Source organism: Oenanthe melanoleuca, chromosome 14 (assembly GCF_029582105.1).
Source record: "Oenanthe melanoleuca isolate GR-GAL-2019-014 chromosome 14, OMel1.0, whole genome shotgun sequence".
NCBI lineage: Eukaryota > Metazoa > Chordata > Aves > Passeriformes > Muscicapidae > Oenanthe > Oenanthe melanoleuca.
In genome coordinates, this window is record NC_079348.1 from 14,899,989 (window position 1) to 14,914,722 (window position 14,734).

The 14,734-nt window shown below is 53.8% G+C and overlaps 1 protein-coding gene across 8 annotated transcripts in view; it reads left to right on the forward strand.

The window, feature by feature from the left end:
• The first annotated feature begins 1,670 nt into the window (after positions 1-1,670).
• Positions 1,671-14,734, forward strand: part of CAPN15 (calpain 15) — a 55,431-nt gene continuing 42,367 nt past the window's right edge. For 4 of the 8 annotated variants that reach the window (XM_056503359.1, XM_056503368.1, XM_056503362.1 and 1 more), the window contains exons 1-3: positions 1,672-1,775; positions 7,327-7,715; positions 7,804-7,974. The gene's annotated coding sequence lies outside the window, so the exon portion shown is untranslated. Of the gene's footprint in view, positions 1,776-7,326; positions 7,716-7,803; positions 7,975-10,584; positions 10,623-14,734 lie in introns of all 8 variants that reach the window. The other 4 variants (XM_056503360.1, XM_056503363.1, XM_056503361.1 and 1 more) reach the window with 4 other exon arrangements.

Sequence of the window (14,734 nt, forward strand, 5' to 3'; positions counted from 1 at the left end):
CTCCAGCTAATGCTCCATAGCTGGTGACAGATCTTACTGAAATGCCCACCATGGTGGAGCCAAAAGATCCTTTTAAGCCCAAATTCTCTCTTTCCCCAGTGGTCCTGAGAGGTTTTTCCCTACAGTGGGCAAGGCAGCCCCACTGGCCGTGGCAGGATTCCTGGGGATGTCCTGTGCAGGGCCAGCAGTTGGACTCGATGATCCTGGTGGGTCCCTTCCAGTTTGGGATATTCCATGATCCTGTGATTTTGGGGATACCTGCTCTGTGCTTTCCTCAGGCACTGCTGGAGCACCGAGCTCTCAATTTCCCCAGTCCAGGAATTCCATCTGGGAGCAAGGGCAGCATGGGGCTGCTCCTTCCCTGGCCCACCCCAAAGAACAGTGGCAGAGCCGCGTCTGCAGCTTCTAAAAAAGATCTGTCTGCAAACAAATGTGTTGATACGACTGACAGTCACATCTTAGAGATGGATGAAGGAAAGCCAAAGCTCTTCATCAGCTTTTGGTCCCTGCATTGTCCTACAGGTCTCATTTCAGCAGTCCTCAACTGCCCACAGAGAAAGCCTGGGGTGCCCTCTGGGGAGGGTCCAACAGCCCAAAGAGAACATTTTCCCTGTTTAGCAATTGTCACGTTTCACCTAGCAGCCAGTAACCCCCCTCCAAGCTTGGCGGTTTAAATGATACTGCTTTTACTGCAACAACGGCCATTGATTTCCCTTTAGGGTGTGCTGGACCAGCTGGGCTGGGTCCCCCCTGGTACCCCCTCCCCGTTTTCACTCGTGGCTCCGGGAGGGCGCAGGTGCTGCACGAACCGCTCCCAGCTCTCATCTCCTTGGGCTGAGAAGGTTTGGAGGTGCCTCTTAACCCGGCGAGTCCGGCCTTGGGCTCCGAGGCTGCTGGGGGCGCAGGCCCGTCCTGCGGCTGCCTGTCCCACGCCGAACCGCGGCTGCACATCGCCCGCAGCGCCCAGCAGATCCCTGCCGGCTCCAGCTTCGCTTCATCCGCCGCCAGGTCATTAAGAGCTGTAATTACGAGCGGCTTCTGTCCAGGTTGGCTCTGATCCTCGCAGGGAACGCCCTGATCCTCCATCCCCTCACGGCGGCGCCTGCCAGGGGAGCGGGCAGGGACGCTCAGGGGCGCACGGAGCCGCCGTGCGAGGGCTCAGAGCCATGCACCCGCCTTTCCCAAACCACGACCTCGGACGAACGGGGCCACGGGAACCCCGGAACACGCCAAGACTCCCGGGACCCTCAACCCGGCCAGGTCCAGCCGCCCCACAGCGCGGCGCCGCCTGTGCCACGACCCCCGCCCGGGGGGCGGCGCTCTCCCCGGGCCGCAAGGCACGCTGGGACTTGTAGTCCTCGTCCGCCGCACAGCGCCCTCCGCCCCTCACCGGCCGCTCCGGCCCCCACCCTCCGCGGGCCCGCAGTTCGCCGGTCCCTCGGCCCCGAACCACCGCCGCTGCCCGGGCCTGCCCCGGCCCCAACCGCCGCCCCCGGTGCCCTGCTCGGCCTCCGCTTTCCGCTTCCTGCGCGCGGCGCCCCTCGGGGCTCGTAGTCCCGCCGCGCTATTCACGACGGTCCCTGCGCTGTCTCCGCGCCGCACGCCCGCGGCCGGGACGGGGCGCTGCGCCACGGCGGCGGCGTAGGGCGGGCGCGGGGCTCCGGCGGGCGGGAGGAAGGGCCGGCGGGGCGGCCGGTGCGGGCGCGAGCTGCTCCGCCCGGGGCAACGCGCGCGGCCGGGGGCGCAGAACGGCAGCGCGGCGCCTCCACCCCCAGGTAAGCGGCGCCGGGGGCGCGGGGGAGGGAGCGGGGACGGACGGGCCGCCCGCCCGGGGCCTCCCGCCGCAGCCCCGCGGGCCGCGCTCCCCCCGCGCCGGGGGTCGCCTGGGGCTCTCCCGGCCGGAGGCGCCGGCTGGGCCCGGCCGCCCCCGGGCCGCCCGCACCACCTGTTGCCGGTGGGCCCGAGCGGGGGCTGGAGGCCGGGGCGGGCGGGCGGTGCCGGGTCCCGGCTCGCGGCTGTGCGGCGGCCGGGGCGCCTCGCCCGGGGCTTTGCAGCGACCCGGGGGCTGCGGGGACCCCGCTCGCGAGGCAGCCCGGCCGCACAGCCGGAGGGTTTTTAACGGGCTTGGGCATCGTGCAGCAGCCGGGGGAGCGGGGAGGCTCCGTGGTTGCCCGCGCTAGGCTGCAGTGCCTGAGCTGCCTTCGCTCCCGGCTCCTGCCGCGGGCAGGGAGCCCGCTCGGGGCAGCGCCGAATGCCGGCTCCGGAGCACGGCGGGGCCCCCAGCACCCCGGGCTGCCTGTCCTTCAGGTCTTCACTCTCACCTCCAGCTTAGACACCCGTGCTGGGGCTGTGCAAGGTTTTATGCAGAGTTTCTCAAGCGTCTGCGAGTTTGCCATTTAGAATCAGTTGGCTGGCTCTTAATCCTTGGGGTTTGAACATCCTAGGGCTGTTGGGTCCCACTGTCTCATAAAGACCCCTGGATTTTGCTGCATGTCAGCTCAGCTGCAGTTGAAGCATCTCAGCCTCCAGGTCCTGGATGTAGGAGTGTTAGAGGATGGCAAAAGCTCTCTATTTGCCAGCCTCTCCATTTACTGAGCTCTCTCCTCTCCCTGCTGCTGCTCCTGGGGTACATCCCCCGAAGCACCAGGAAACAAATGTTCAGGGTGATCATCCGTGGGCCTGTTGGAGGAGATGGGATAATGTGAACATTGTGTTTGAAATGTCATACTGTTTCCTCCAAGCGTTTTTTCAGCTGGGAATCTCGCTGAAGCTTGGCCTGCAGGCCCAGGATGCGGCTGGCTGGCTTCTCATGGTCGGACAGAAGGTTATCTGGGAACTGCTCACTGCACGTGGCCTGGGGCACTGGTGCAGACAGTGCTGCACTGCTGTGGCTTGGTCAAGAGCTGATGGAGACTGGGGGGTGTGTTTGGAGGTGAGGGCTGCATATCCCAGACTGGCTCTGAATGTAGAGATTTTGCCACGCTTTGCACGTTATCACCTGGGACTCGGAGGGACTTGTGCTTCAGGGCTGTGCTCCTCCCTAAACTGGAGCAGAGCTGTGGTGACAGACTAGCTGCCTGTGACTCTTGAGAGTCTGCTGGTGGCTTTTGTCTGGCCATTTGAGAGCCTGTTGTCTGGCTCATGCTTCTGAGTGCACCAGAGCAGGGCTGAGCTCTGCCTGAGCATAACCTTTCCAAGGCATGATTCAAATTACCCTGATTTTATGTATGTGGGGATATTAACTCGTTTCAAGTTGCATCAGCTTCTGTTTGTGTCCAAGGCTTTAACAGTTGAAAGCAGAAGGCAAAGCCCAACATTGCTTCCTTCCCTGTGATGGGTTGAATGGCTGAAGAGCCCTTTGAGGGTTTGATGTGACTGGCTGGGTTTGCTTTGGCAGGAGGCAGAGCAGCCTCCTCCAGCCTGATGACTTGGTGCATAAGGGAACTGGAGGCATGGTGTCTCCTGAATGGGAATAAATCTTGGAAAACAACCCAGAAGTGCTAAAGTTGCACGTTGCATGTGTTGGGCATTGTGCCCAGACCTGGAGCTGTCTCATGGTGGTGGAAGGGCTGGGTGACCCCAGAGAGGAGCCTGGATGCCCTCAGCAGATGCACTGATTTCCCCTCACTCTCCTGGCTTGCTCCCCCCTTATATTTGCTCTGGGCACCCTTTATCTTTGCTGGGAATTCCTCTGGCTTTGCAGAGGGAAGTGGCCACAGCCCAGGTGTTCCCTCAGCCAGCTGAGTGCAGTTGGCTTTAATTCATGGAAAACAGGCTGCTCTGCTCTGTCCTCTGCTCTGCTCTGGTTTTGTGGGAGCTTTCCAAGTTTGCACTGGTTGCATGTGAGATCTAGAGAGAGGCTCAGCCTGTACCGTGTGTCCATGGTCGTGTTGATCCCCGCTGGTGGAAACATCATCTTCTCCTAGATGGAGAAATGCTGTTTTCCTCCCATCTTCCCACTTCATCTGAATCCAGGCTTGGTTTTTTCTGGCTTTGTTCTGATCCTTCCTGTGAGCAGGGGGGTCTGGGAAGGAGCAGACCCTGTGGCATTCCTCCAAGTGAGGGTTTTAGGAAGCAGAGGGAAGCTGAAGTGAGTGACTGTGGCTGCCTGCAGTCAGTGGAGACAGATTTGGAAAGCCCAGTGTCCTGCCACAATGGCTCTCTCCCTGTGCCCAGAGTGGGGGGAACCTTGTGAGCCCTTGATTTGCTGGAACTTGGGTCTCTGAGCAAGGTCACACTCACGCAGCCTTCGGTGGGAAAGCTGCTTACGCGGGTGGGACAGGTGAGTCAGTGGCTTCCTCCTCATTTTCCGTCATAATCCCACTCTCTGGAGCTGCCTCCCTGCTCCCTGGCAGCCTCTGCATCTGCCTGTGTTTGCCTCAGCCTCGCTAGTTGCTCCTGGAGGCTCCAGGCCACAGTCACCAGGCTGAGCAGGGAGGAGCAGGCTGCTCCGAATTTCTGTCACATTTGCTGTTTGGAGTGTTGACACTTGCCTTACATTTAGCAGTGGCAGCTGAGGAAGCCAAGAGAGGCAGAAGAGCTGCTGCCTGCTCACAAGAAACATTTAACTCTTGCCCTCACAGCTCCCTTCCCCATGTGCTGGCAGCTCTCAGGTTGGCTGATAGGAAATGCCAGTGGTGCTCCCAAAATTAATTTGTGTTCAGTTCCTTAAAAGATGAGGAGGGTTTTTGTGTGCAGTTTCCTCTTGCTCTGGAAGAAAACAACACTGGTGCCCTGGTGCCTGGGCAGAAGGGAGAAGGGGGAGCCCTGGCAAGGAAATAGGATCCAGAGAAATGTGTCACCAGCAGAAAGAGCAATTGTTTTCCTGCATTTCCATGGCAGAGCCTTGTCCTGTTGAGGCAGCCCATGTTTGACAGCCAAGATAATACATTTATATTGATGTAATTAGCGGGACGTGGAGTTTGCTGAATGGCTCGGGGGCAGCCTGCTTTTCAGACTAACTCCAGCAAATAGATCAGGGAGATTGGAAAGCTGCCGTGGGTTGCTGGAATTGGCCCGTTGGGTTTCTGGAGGTTGAATACATAACTGCTGATATTTCCTATTGTGCTGTACCCTGCCTATTTGAAAAGAAAATAACTCAAGGGAACATGGGGCTATTTTTGCCAGCTTGAGATGATCAAGTTTGATTTCTAAAAACTGAAGCCGAGTCTTTAGGCTTGCACATTAAAACCAGTGTTGGAACCATATCTCTGTTCCTCCACAAATGCGTGCCTCCACACTTTGCCAACAGTGTAAACTCTAATGAGTGTTCATAAAAAAAGAAAGAGCTTTTCTCTTCCTGCAGTGCAGCCCCGTTTGTAGGAAATGCTGTGGGCTTGAGCAGGCTCAGCATCAGGGACAGTGACAGTGACACTGTGTCGGGGCACTGAGCTGGTGTCCTGCCCCTGCCCTGGTGTGAGCAGCCCTTGCCAAACCTCAAGGTTATCAGTGCATTCTCAATTTGGTGAAATAGATACCAAGACCTTACAAAAAGCTGTTGTTCCCTCCAGTGATGCTGCCCAGATGCATTTCTAATGTGATGCTTCCAGTGGCAATGATGTCTTGGGTTTTAGCTTTTATATTTTTCAGATTCTCTGGTTAGTGTGTAACCCTGGAACTTCATATTAGATATTGATAAGTTCTCTTCACAGGGTAGTTAGACAAAACAATCCCTTCCCAGCTAGAGAATCAAGGACACCCATTACCCAAAAGGCATAAACAATGTCAAAAGGAAGGGGGCAAGCCAGGGGTTGAGGCTCCATAACCTGGGGCTGTGGTTGGACAATTGACCCCAAGATCAAAATTTATAAAAGTGTAAAACTCATGACCTAAATCCATCTTGGATTTGGCTTGGGTGTAGCCCAAGCTAGGCTCTTGCACTGGCCAAGGTGTATCCTTTCAATAAATTCCTATTTTATTCCTTTTGCTCTGCCAGATCTCTGTTCCAGGTCAGCCTTTTCAGGTATCAGCGCCAGAGTTTCCCCTTCAGCATCTTCTTCCCACTCCCAGCCCAGGTGATTTGAGTTTACTGAGACTATCACAGGCAGCTTCCCAACTTGTGTCCTTCTGCTCCTGTAACAAAAACATTTGCAGAGAAGGTTACTCATGGACAACTTTGCTGGTAGCAAATCCCCTGTGTTTGTGCTGCTCCGTGGAAGTGGGAGCACAGCACCAGGGTCCCTGTGTGCTGAGCTCTGTCCTCTCCTTTGGCCATCCACAATCCACAGAGGCTGCACTGATGTGATCAAGGTCTTGCTCTCCACCTTGCCCCTTGTCATTCTGCTTCCTGCAGACTCTGGCCAGCAGGCAGAGCTTGGGAACTCCTTGGAATTCCAGCCCAGCCCAGCAGGTCTGTGCTGAGCTGCTGGGTGCTGATTGCTTTCCCTTCATATCCCATGGTATGTGCAAGGATAATGATGTGATGTGGCACTTGGGAAGTGCTGTCTGCTGGTGTTGGTCTCACTCCCTCCTTCTCTCTCCTGAATCTCCCTCCTTTCCAGTGCTGGAGCAGCTCAGTGAGTGCCTTGGAGGTGCTGTGGAGGTGCTGTGTGCCTGGAATTCCCAGTGTAGCTGCCCAGTTCTTGGGCTAAAAGGATTAGAGTGGTCCTTTTCAACCTGAAGGGTTCCTGAATCAGACCCTTATTTATTTACTCATTACTGGTCCCTGAGTGGTGCCCCTTGCCCATTCTGTACACCCTCTCTCTGCTGCTCTGGTTCTGTTAGCAGCACCTGTCCAAGTGTTTGTCCCATTGCCTGGAATTATCAGTGGTGGGGAGTGCTGGAAGAGAAAAGCTCTTTGTGAGTGTACCATCACCTACCCCAGAGGTATCACACTGCATCTGATGGTGTGGCTGTGGGGATGGTGGGCAAGGTGAGGGGGTAGAATGGGTTCTCTTGCTCTGCCATGCTGCTAAAGAGGCTCACTGATCACATGGTGCCAGCTGAATCCTTATTTTTGTCCTCCCTCCCCAACCTAAATAGAGGAAGTAAGAGTGTGCTGGAGAGCCAGACACTTATGGATGAGGGTTCTTGTTGCCTCCATCTGCTAAAGGCCTGTCCCAAAGGAGACAACACTTTCCCAAAGCAGGAATTTCATTAAAACAGGTTGTTTTGAGAGCAGAGAGTAAGAAGGAGAGAGGGGAAATATCTCGGAGGAGGGAGGTTTGCCGAGGCAACTACTCGAACGTCATGGCTTCTGGGGGTGGGATGGGCATGTTTGGCATAATCAGAGAAATTTGTACTTCAGAATCTCCAGGAGATGTAGCTGCTAATGATGTCCTGGCTATGCAGAGTAATTAACATCTGTTTCTGTATTTGAACATTCAGGCAGCGTGCCCCGCCAGCCGTCGCTGCGTTCCCGTCCGGCCCTCGGGAGATCCTGCCCTGTTGCTAATTGTCAAGAGCTGTCCAGAGTCCTCCTCACACCATCCTGCTGTGCTCCATCCTGCTGTGCTCCTGAGGTGTGCCTTTCCCTGCTCTGATGACAGCTCACACCAGGATGCTGAGTAGCGGCCGCCAGCAGGGACTGGGACCAGTGATGGGCACAGAGCTATAAAGTCACAGCCAAAGGTTCTGAGAGCACGAGTGAAGAGCCTGAGCTGACCCAAAAGCTGTCTCCAGGAGGGACCAAGCTGCAGCTGGATGTTGTGGGAAGCACAGAGCCCTCTGCATGCTGGAGTTCAAGGGGATATTGCTTGAGGGACCAAAAATGTGAGGTTGGTTGTCTCTGCTGATGCCATGCTGATGGGCCTGGAGTCTCAGCAGTCATTTATTCTTACGTGTCTTTTTTCACTCTCTGTCCAGCAGCTTGGGACAGCTCCTTCCAGGCTTGGTGTGCTCCCAGTGCTCAGTGCAGGGACCTTCTAGCATGCTCCACTCAGCGGGTGCCAGCAGCGGCCGCTCGGGACCAGGGACACCAGGCTGACCCTACACTGACTGACTGGCACTGGACCTGCCAAGCAGGAATTGTGTTGGGTGAGAGGCTTTTCTGACTCAGATGATGCTAGGCTGGGCTGGGAGGGGCTGGAAGGAAGGAGACTTCTCACCTCTGGCTTGTGAGCACAGTTACCCTGCTTCGTGTCTCTCGTGCCTCTCTTTCTTGTCTTTCTTCCTTGTTTGAATTCCTTCTCTGAGTGTTTCCATGCTGTCTGTGTGCAGGCTACGTGCTTAAATGGATGGGGATACCAACATCCTCTGGTTTTCTCATGGTGAAAAAGAAACTGAGAGAGGAAGAGAAACTGTGGGGTCTTCCAGCACCTCGCAATCTTAAGCAGTGGAAACTGCATGGCTGTTCCAGGGTGTGTTTGTGGCAGTGCAAGGACAGGGCAATAAATGAAGAAACTCTGCTTAGCTTTGCCTGCAGTAACCACAGAGCTGTGGCAGTTCCCAGCCCCCTGGGACAGAGAGGTGACTGTGTTGTGCCTTATGTGCTGCTCTCAGCCTGTGCTGTGGAGGCAGGACAAGGTGGTGGGAGGCCAGTGTGAGCTTGGACCATCAGGATACATTTGCAGCATTTGATGGTGCTGTCCTTGGATTGAAATGATCCAGGTTGACATGGCCTCATCCAGGTTGGAGCTTTGGATGAATCAGATGGACACTAGCACATGCTGTGCATTGGCCCATCTGGTCTGGCTGGATGTGTTTGTGTTGTTGGGGTCCAGCCACAGCAGAAGATCTGCAGGAACCTCTCCTAGCTTTGGTCAGTGAAGCTGGGCCAGGCCATGAGCATTCTGGAGTTTGAGTGGTGACTGTCACCAGGCAGGTGTTGGTCAGGTCTCCACCACAGCTTGTTCTCATGGATGAGAAGGATAAGGTGGTGTTCCTGCTCTTGGATCTGTTTTGATGCAGCCTTGGAATGTCTTCCAGAAGCTGCTGCCCTTGTTCCTGTTGCCTGACCTTGCCATGTCTTAGCAAGCAGAGGCTGCTGGAGGGGAGCCTGGGGGTCTGCAGCACCACACAAGGCTCAGGCAGCTGGATGTGTCTTGCAAGGCACGTGGGAGTGACTCCAGTAACATGATCTCCTCTCCATCTGCATTTTTGGTTCAGGATGCAGCCAGCAGCCCTTGGTTAAAGCTCAGCTCCCTCCCTGTGCTGGAGGTACCTCGTGTGGCTGGCTGGCTTTGCTCCACCATTACTCAAACCATCTGTGTTGTGTTTCAGCCCTCTCAGAGTACAGCCTTTTCCTCATATGACCATTGTGTTTGTTCAAATGACTGTTCCCAGAAAATATTGCTTAAGGTGTGTGTAATTGAACACATCCTACAATTCCAGCTGTACTGGTGTAGCTGAAGAGGAGCCACTTGTGATGGAGACAATGAGCCAGTAAAACTACTCTGGTGAGGAGAGGGAAGGGTGGTGGTGGTGTCAGGCACTGTTTTATTTGTATCACTTCCTCGTACCAGATGTTATTCCACACCTACAATTTCAATACAGTATAATCTCCTAACAGAAGCAATGGCATGGCTGCCACATCAGTGTGCAGAAGGATTGATGTGTTTTTAGGTGTCATCTGGAGGTGGAGAGGGGTAAGCAGTAATGCAGTGCTTTTGCATTAAGTGATTGTGGTGAGCTGTGCTTCCTTGTTGCTCAGAGAAACTGTGGCTGCCCCATCCCTGGAAGTGTTTAAGGCCAGGTTGGATGTAACTGGGAGCAGCTTGGTTTAGTGGAAGGTGGCAGGGGTTGGTAGGAGATGGGCTTTAAGGTTCCCTCTGAACCAAACCATTGTGTGATTCTGTGATTCTAGACAACGAACTTCCTCTCTGCCCCCTGAGTCTGTCCCACCTCCCTGTTCTTTCCCTGTTTCCTGTGCTCCTGGGAAAGGCCTGAGCCTCTTGTGCAGTTCTCAGCAATTCTGTTTTATCTCTTGGTTGTTTGTGATGGAAATGCCAAATGGCACCATTGTCTGACAGGCTTCTCCCACCTCTGTGCTTGCCTGAGGCACAGCCAGAGATGTGTTGGCTTAAATCTAGGCCAGTTGGTTGGAAATTGGGACATGGTGCCTGATGAAAGCCCGGGAAAGCCAAATTGCATTAAAATGGCAGGAGACAGCCAGGTGCTGCTGCCTGTGTGGCTTGGGCAGGGCACTGCAGTGGGCACTGGAGCTGTCTCTAGGAAGGGATGCAACTGTGTCTTGGGCAAATGACATATTTACTGTCTGTCTAATCTGTGTTAGAATGAAAGCTGTGACTGGAGTGTCTGAGGCCAGTGTGCTCAGGGAGCATCTCCACCTCCTGTCTCTGAGACTTTGCTTTCCGAGTCTGTGGCCTGAGTTTTCACTGGCTGTGAGACTGTTTCTTGCTGCAATTCTCTTCCCCTCCCTTCTGCAGTAGCCAGCCCTTCATCTGCTTATCTGTCAGCTTAGCATGATCTGAAGATACAATCCCTGCTGTCCTTTTGGGAATGGCCTCGTGTTTGTGCTGTGTCTGGGCCTCTGTGAATTTGGGTTGCTGAGTGATTGGGAGGAAGGAACTTCATGGGTCATCAAGTCCAGTTCCAAGCTGCTGAAGATGGTCAGTCAGCTCATGCAGGCCATGAACTTGTCCTGGAAACAGTTGTTGGAATTCACACTGTGCTTTTTTTCCCCAGTGCTTCTGGAGCAGCTGGTCCAGAGATCTCTTGGAAAGGTTAGAAACCCTCCTCACACTTCCAGTGTCCACTTTTCCTGGGTTGTTTTGTTGTGCCTGTGTCACTGCAGAGTGTCAGCTTGCAGATGAGATGATGACTTGCACATTTTTTTCCTTCCCTGGTTCTCTGTAACCTTTATGTCCTGCAGCAGTTGTGGCTCTGGATGGAGATTTGTCCTGAGAAATGTGCTGAAGGCTGTTTTGTTTTCCCATTTGGGCAGCTTGGTTTGGCTGGACCCATTTGTTTCCTTGTTGTGCTTTTGAGTGTTTCAAGTGCAGGTGGAGCTGTGAGCTGCACAGTTTGTGAATTTTAGCAAATACAGAAGAGCGCTTTTTGTGCTGCTGTCATTTCTGTCTTCTTTTTTAATGTTTGTCCTTGCTGCTTGTGCCATCTTGCCCCTTCAGGAGGGAGAGATGTCAGAAACATTTGAATCAAGGTGAACCTGATAAAGCAGTGTATTGAAGAGCCAGTGCCTGGCTCTTACTCGTGGCTCTTATTCATGTTTATCTCTAGCTGTGAATGTGCAATAACAACAGTTCTGTTCAGCACAGGCTGGCACAGCCTCAGACAGGAAGATCTGCTGTTTACCAAGCAACACTCTGCTATAAGTGAGAAAGAGGGGAAAAAAAGTGGTTTATTGCTGCTGGGTAGCTCAGAGTGTAGTTAAACCTTTCTGAAAAAAGAGGAAACTAAGAGCACATGTGTTACTCAAGATGCATTTTTCCTGGCAAGAGTCCCATGTGTGTGCTCTTCTTGCAAAGCATCCCTGCTTATGCTGCTTCCCATTAAATCCACAGCATATTGGGAGCAGGCAGGCAAGAGCTTCCTGTTTTTATAATGCAACTGGTCTCAGCAGGCAGTCTGTCGGGGTGATTTTTCAGCCTGACATCTTTTGTAGCTGGGGCAGCCTGTGAGCTGAGTAGGATGACAGAACTCTGCTGCAAGGATTATAAACACGGGGAGGAAAAGATCTGGAAATGAGATCTGCTGGTAAAGCTTCTCAGGATTGGATGCTGTGCTTGTGTTGTTTCTCTCCATCCCCTGTGAGTCTCTCAGTGGCATTTCCTTGCTGCTGGTGCTCAGAGGGCCCTGCCAGCCCACCCACGCTGTGGTGACGCTCCAGAGTCACCCACAATTGGCCAGGAACTGCGGGACACACAGGCTCATTGCACTCCACTGGAGCAGTGCTAATTAACTTAATAGAGCACTGGGGTGGTAGGGATTTCATTCTGTGGGTTTTCTTAAATGTGTGTTTACTCAGACCCTTCTGCAGCAGTGCCCTTGTTGCCATTTTCATGCTCTTTCAGGTGCTGCTTTGCAGTTGTCAGTGGAGATGAGGTTTGAAGTTAACCCTTATTTTGAAAAAAACCTTCCTGCTTCTCCTTTTTTTCTCCCTCCAGCTTGTGATTAAGATGCTGATTGCCCTTTCAGATCTGTGTAATCCCCTCTTTCAAAGTGACCGGGATAGATTTCCTGTAGCTCCCTGGATTATCTGTCACTGGTTTACAGTGTCCAGTGCAGGGGAGAAGAGGAAACTTTGTTCAGACTTTGGTGGTAGTTGTTTTGTAAGCTGGCTCTGCAATACATCTGTTTTTCCTATCAGTCTTTCACTTCAGGCTTCGGACACCTCTTCCTCTGCCTGTATATTTACAAAGCTGGGCATTAAATGCAGCTTAGCCCAATTCAGCTCTGTGTACGAGTTTCTTCTGGGCTAAAATTGGGCCAGAACCAGTTTCAAGGCAGCTGAAAGAAGGTAAAGACCCTCAAGCTTGCCATTGCATGTTGGTGTCTTTGGCCAGAGACATGGGCTGCTGTTCTGGACTTTGTAACATGGAGTGTGAGATCGTGCTCTGTGCTGGTCTAGGACTCCAGGGTCAATTATCTTGTTACCTCGTTAATAACCCATCTGGAAATCTGCTTCCAGACAGTGCACTTCAGCTAGTGATATCTCTGCAAGTGGTGTACTGGTCTGTTTCTCACCAAGACCTGGAAAACAGCTCACTTAAAGCTTCCTGTCCTCTCAGTTTCCTGCAAGACCAGAATATCTGACTCTCTTCCCTCAGCCCTCTGCCCCAGAACAAACATTTGGGTGGGTGAGTTTCATCCTTTGCTCCTTTTTCTATGTCCTCCCATGTGCAGTGCTTGCACACTGCTGTCATCCTTGTGCCTTGCACACCTGAGGACTCCTTGGCCCTGGCAGGTAAGTCAGAGCTTTCTGAGCCACAGAACCCTGGGAGCTCTGTGGTGGAGCACAAGGGCTGGAAAAGCTTCCCCCATCCCAGCTGAATGTGCCAACCACTGTCCCATCCCTGCAGTTATACCCCTGCCTCAGTCTGTCCTTGGAGGTGCCTTCCCAGCCCTCCCTGCTAGAAGCTTTGCAAGGAATTGCTGACACCTTCATTTCCTGCCAAGACTGCAGCACTTGGGCTGGCTTGGCAGGTGAGGGCAGGCAGAAGGAGCAGCAAAACTTTGTCTTGTCCCCAGCTGTGTGCAGGCCACCTGCTCAGGACACTCTGTGTGCTCAGCACAGAGTGTTCCAGCTCGCTTGCTCCTGCTGCACTTGAGCCGTGGAGCTCTCCTTGGGTTGGTGTTTGCAGCTTGGATTTCAGTGCTGTGTCTGCCTGAGGTGGGTGTCTTGTTGCTTGCCTGCTCCTCCCCTGCTGCCTTGTGGAAAAAAAGAGGATTTTTCCCTTCCTCTCCTGGGGTTATTTCTTTTCTCACAAGCAATCTCAACCTGGTGAATTCCAGCCATGATCTTAATGCCTGGTTTTGCATTTCCTTGGGTCCTGCCACCCTGCCTGCTGCTGGGAGCTGGCTAGATCACACAAATGCTTGAGCTCCTTTCTCTTCCTTGGCTAGCATCACACCATCGGACACTCTCCTCTGCATTCTTAGCTATCCCAGCCTGCTCTGGGACTTTACAGCCTTGAGCTGCCACGTGCCAGGTGCTGTGCACCTTCCCAGCCCTGCACAGCATTCCCTGCTTACCCTGCCCTCCCTGAGCATGTGAGATCTGCTGTGCACAGAGGCAGGATTGGTGGGGGGTCAAGGGTTGTCCATTCCTTCAGGATGTCTGAAGTGCTCTCCCCCAGCTCAATGCCCCCACACAGCCCCAGCTCCTGCAGCTGCCCCTGAGCTCCTTGGTGTTCAAGGGTGTGAGTCACATCCTGCAGTCCCCAGAGAGGAGGCTGCTCCTCCAGGGCTGTGTGTGGGCACTTCACAATGAGAGCTCTTCAGGAGCCCTGGTTTCTCCCTGCCAGCAGAGCTTACATGGGACTGAAGGCAGAGAGCTCCTCCTTTGCTGGTGATGTGGTCCCAGGTCCCAGCACATCTGGCTCCCCAGGGAATGGTCATGGCTGCCAGAGCTCCAGGGTGTTTGGACAATACTCTCAGGCATGGGGTGGCATTGTTGAGGAGTCCTGGTGCAGGGCCAGGAGTTGAACTCATGATGCTTATGAGTCCATTCTAACTCAGGACATGTGGATCTTAGTCAGCCCCCAGGCAGGGGAGCTCACACAGCAGAGGGAGAAGAAGGGCTGGTACTTCAGCTTCAATCTTAGAAGAAAGTCTCCAGCTTCCTCTGGGCACAGCTTTGAGGGCTGTATTTCCCTCAGGAGCCTTCTCCTGGGCCAGCTGCTGGCCCTCAGACCAGAGCTGTCTGGAGTTCAGTATGTCTGATGGTATTTTCATTCCTGGATCTTCCCTGGAGCAAGGGAGTGGCTCAGAATTGACTTGATTTATAGGCTGGGGGACTGGAGGAATTAATGAAGTGGCAAAGTCTTGCCCCTGAATTTCCAAAATTGAGAACCAACAGAGGCTGGAAAATTCAAGCTGGAGCAAAGCTGGCTCATGCCACATGGATCAGTAAATTACTAGGAAAAGGAGTGTGGGGGTATCCAGCACAAAGAGGGGCTGCTGCATGTGGGATCAGCTGGGGTGAGTCTGCCTCACTGGTTTCCTCAGTGGCTGCAGCAGCTCCAGGGACCTGTCTCTTCTTCCTGCTGCATGCCAAAGGGCAGAGCTTGGGGTTGATGCTAGGAAAAGTTGATCCTGCAACTTCCTAGATGCACTGAAGCACATGGGCTAGTTCCTTTTTTTTTTCCCTCTTCAG